The sequence below is a fragment of the Mustela putorius genome, unplaced genomic scaffold (assembly GCF_011764305.1).
Source record: "Mustela putorius furo isolate JIRA1106 unplaced genomic scaffold, ASM1176430v1.1 tig00003848_pilon_pilon_pilon, whole genome shotgun sequence".
NCBI classification, from domain to species: Eukaryota; Metazoa; Chordata; class Mammalia; order Carnivora; family Mustelidae; genus Mustela; species Mustela putorius.
Window position 1 is genome coordinate 526,816 of NW_025422001.1, and position 4,838 is coordinate 531,653.

General features: G+C 39.5%; 1 pseudogene; it reads left to right on the forward strand.

The window, feature by feature from the left end:
• Positions 1-494: 494 nt before the first annotated feature.
• On the forward strand, positions 495-1,846 carry LOC101692337 (annotated as a pseudogene).
• The last annotated feature ends 2,992 nt before the right edge of the window (positions 1,847-4,838 follow it).

Here is a 4,838-nt window from a genome sequence, read left to right on the forward strand (position 1 = left end):
GATTATGCTGAGTGAAATAAGTCAAGCAGAATCAATTACCATATGGTTTCACTTATTTGTGGAACATAAGGAATTACACGGAGGACATTGGGAGATGGAGAGGAAAAGTGAGTTGGGGAAAATCAGAGGGGGAGACAAACCATGAGAGACTGGACCCTGAAAGACATATGGAGGGTTTTGGGGGGTGGGGGGGTGTTGAGCCTGGTGATGAGTATTGTGGAGGGCATATATTGCATGGAGAACTAGGTGTGGTGCATAAACAATGCATTTTGGAACACTGAAAAAATTAAATTAAATTAAAAAAAGATTTAAGATATAACATATTTATTACTATAGATTTGAATTTAAAAAAAAAAAAACTTGAAAGTTTGAATGCCAGTTGGTTATATGTCAATAGATCTTTGAGTTTTGATATGGCCTCTCCCAAAGGTAATGGGATGAAAGGCAGAGACTATGTTTCAGACTCCTTTGATATGGCCAGGTCCTTATTCGACATGACCATCATATGTATGGTGTGCTTCTATGAGGCAGTAGTAAGTAAAGGGGGACTTATAACCACCAACTCATTTGTATCCTAGGTGAGCCTGGCTCACTAGGGTCCAGAGGTGCTTTGTGTTCCAGAAGCCCAGAGATTTTCTTCCTAAACAACTGTTGGTCAGAAGCCAGGGCTGATAAGATTACAGAACTAACTTAAGGGGAAAATGGCCAGCTGCATGATGTGGTATGAAAAACACAATGTTAAACATTATACCTTCTCAAAAGTCTTCTTTTGAAATCAAATTATTTCTAGGAGGATACTAAAAGTACTCAATATATAGAACTTCTTTATTGGTAATCTTTAGTATATATGATGTTTCTTTTTCTGGAATAGAAGAGCAGTAAGTGTAACAGGAAAGAGCTTGATAGCTAAGAGATAAGAAAAATAAGTTTAACAAATATTTTAATAGATAAGAGGTGGGTGGTAGATGAGTTAAGTAGGTGATGGGGATTAAGGAATGCACTTGTGATAAGCACCAGGTATTGTATGGAAGTGTTGGATCACTATATTGCACACCTGAAACTAATATTACACTGTATGTTAACTACATGTAATTTAAATAAAAATTAAAAAAAAATAAAGTATAAAAGGCTATTGAAAATCAGGCAGTATGGTTAATAAGATGTATAAAATAAAAATTTCCTACCCTTCTTTCAAAAAAATGATAAGATACGCTGTGTCAGAAGTCACTGTGACATAATTTATATTTTTATCCAGAACCAGCTGTAAAGATTGTTCATTTGATTTTCCTGATGACCTAGTGACTGTTGGTTTGGCTCATAGTCATACAAACTAGCTATCTTTAAACAAAAATATCTGCTTTGGATTATGTGGGAATAGCATATCATTCTCTTTCACTCTCTTCTTTGAGATAAGTGAAACCATTGCACTGGCATGGAATAAGAATTGCTTATACTTCCAAGCACATAACCACATATTTTGCCAGACAGTGCAAGGCATGCTGCCGCACAAGACCAAGTAAGGTCAGGCTTTCCTGAACCACCTCAAGGTGTTTGTTGGGATACTGCTACCCTATGACAATAAAAAGTGAATGGTGGTTTCTGCTGCCCTCAAGGTTGTGCATCTGAAACCTACAGAAACGTTTGCTTACCAGGGCCACCTGGCTCATGAGGTTGCCTGGAAGCACCAGGCAATAATAGCCACCCTGGAGGAGAAGAGGAAGGAATAGGCCAAGAGCCATTATTAGAAGAAAAAGCAGCTTGTGAGGCTATGGAAACAGTCCAAAAAGACATGAAGAAAATTGACAAGTACAGAGAAGTCTTCAAGACCCACAGACTTCTGGTCTGAGTCTGAAAAAAACTGTTTATTATTAAAAAATAGAAAAAAATAGAAAAATATTTAGTCAAGCAAAAACCTTGACTATTTCTAGCTTATCTTGTTATAATGATACTGATTCAATTTATGAAAACCTTATGTTATTACATTGGGTTTATGCTTATCTCCTGAATTAAAAGCAAAACATTCTGATAATGTGTTCTTCTGGGTCCACGTATCTCTAAAATGCTTAAAGAGGACCAATTTCATGATCCCATGGTATTAAGCTACCTAAGAGATGGCAACTGCTTTTCCTGAGGTGTAAGCTCCTTTAGGGCAGGAAGTAGATATAATTCCTTTCTGAACGCTCAGTGCCCTGTGCAGTGTCTGGCACAATAGAAGGGAGCAAGATTTTTTTTTTTTTTAAACTAACTGTTTTAACTGCCTTATGTGGGCTTACACAGGGAAAGAGGGATAACAGGAATAATAATATCTAAAAATGAGTTATGTCTGATGAGGGAGCAAGAGGCTGGCTGAAGACAAATCAAAAGCTGGCACCTTGCACCCCCTCCCCACCCACTCCCCTTGGTAAAGTGTGTGACATTCCTCAGGCAGCCCTGACTGCCATTAGCGAGAAACAAATAGTTAACTTGCAGAGATCACAATCCTGCAAGACAGGAGTCTCCCTTGGTTTACAAATCAATAGCCAGAGGCAAATAACTCAGTTCCTCAAGCCCCCGCTGTCTCCCTCCCCACCATAAACACTGGGGGCGGCTGAGGTAGAAGGGAATATAAATGTAGTTAAATCTCTTCTAAACCTAAATCTCACTAACAAAGATGCTTGATAGCAGAAATGTGAATGGCTGGCCAAAAGACAACACTGATCAAGCCGCAAGGCCTCAGATATCCCAGCACCTTTGTAGGCCCTCTTTAGCATATGAAAACTCCGTTGAAACCTCCCTTCCCCTCACCTTCCCCCAACCGCAGGGTACTCAACCTGCCATCCCTCTCAACCCAGAGCAGGAGCTGTTCCTGCCCACGGGTCCTGTCCCCGTGCTCTAATAAACCACCATTTTGCACCAAAGATGTCTCTTGGTCATCGGCTCCGGACCTCAGCCCACCGAACCTCACCTAGGTTCTAGAACTTCATCAATGTCCAGAGTAGATTTTAGTGAAAAATTGTTAGGGAAAAGAGGACTATTTTAATTCTTAAGCCAAAATAGAAAAACAACAAAAACAAAAACAGAGAGAGAGAAGGAAGAGCATGAATGGTTAATTTATTTCATCAGTACAAACTGGTGTGCTGTTTTTCAGGAGATTCTGGGACAACATACTGAAAAGGAAAATGCACTTGCAGTATAATGCAAATGCGAGGGTCATTTAAATGAGCTGCCCTCTCATCAGGTGGCTAGGGCAGAGAGCACAGGAGTTGAGAACTGCTGGCAGGACATGCTACCACTGTTTCTTTATTGTGTAGTCATGGTGCTTTATGATTCATTCATGCTGTAAATACAGGAAATGAGGTCAGAGAAAGAAAGGAGGTGTGTGTGTGTGTGTGTGTGTGTGTGTTTAGCATAAAACCAAAACCATTCACAAACTGATTTACTCTTGATGTGTTATATATTTTTTCCAAACATTCATAAAGGCAGTTTGGTTCCTCTACCTTTCCTTCAAAGGTAAACAAATAGACAAAAATTGCAACAATTCCACTCATACCCTATAAAATGAGTAACTATACCTGGACTTGAGGTTTTGAGTTGTCTTGCAAAGTGATTGCTCAAAAAGATGAGTTCTCACTGTGAGGCTGCAGGCCAATATGGTCTTGAATTCCTATGGAAACTACACTGAAGTCCCTTTTTAGACAAAATCTGCCTTGTAGGCAGAATGAGGTTCTTCTGAACAAAAGATTCATAACAGTTGTGTTTCAGTTTCAAAAAGAAAAGAAAATTGTTATTATCACAGAATCCTAACAGAAACAGAAGAGGAAAGGAATCTACACATAAATGAAGGTAATAGTAGGCAATAAATAAGAATAAGGCAAAGTGACATCAAATCGGATGGGTACTTTCAACATCCAACCTCATCAGCTGGAGAAGTCCGTGGAGACAGCCAAGCCAGAGTCCCAACTTAGAGGCCTGGGCAGTGTGTCCTTCCTTCAGGCGAGACTTCCCACTGACCATCCCCATCAGGGCTGTATTTAGAGGGCAAATAACAAGGTTTGAAATTACACATTTGTTCATTAACATGCATTTTGTAGTGAGCTGCATTTCCATGTTACCATGTTTCTATAAGTTCAGGGAACCCTGGCTATGTGTACCTTCCTTCCCTCCTGGATTCTATTCTGGCAGGCCAGCCCAGCCTAGAGCAGGAGGGGGTATGAGACAAGATTTGTAGCTCTTGGCATCCAGAAAGGAAGGTTCAGCTCTGACCTGGAGACCAGATATATTTCAAATATATTTCAAACAACCACACTCCCAAGTTTATTTACACAGCATGAGTCCCACAAACAATATTCCTTAGCCTGCCTGTGTATTTGCAGGCCCGGGTGGTCAGTTATGCAGGACAAATCAACCTATCCATACAGAATATAGGACCAGCACCATTTCTTGTTCAAGTTTCCTACAGAAAAGCTATTGAAGGGGAAGAGAAAAAAAAAATGTAGAGGCTTTAGAAGTCAATTAACTCTTTCAGGTCCTGGAAAGCCTTAAAGCCTAGGATATAATAATAATGGTAATATTTTGGCGTACTAACAGAGTGACAGGCACTTTTGCAAGGGTTCAACATAGTTTCTTTAAATCATCATAAATATTAGTAATTTTCTAAACAAGGTACAAAATTTAGGTAATCTAACTCCAAACTCTGGGTCTAAAGTCCCATGTATACTGCCAGATATATAAGCCTTGGGTTCAGACAGCTCTGGATTAAAATGCAACCTTTGTTAGTTCCCAGCCTTGTTATTTTAGGCACATAACTTTATTTAGCTGCATTCCCTCATTTGTAAAACAGGGAAAATAATACATGGATC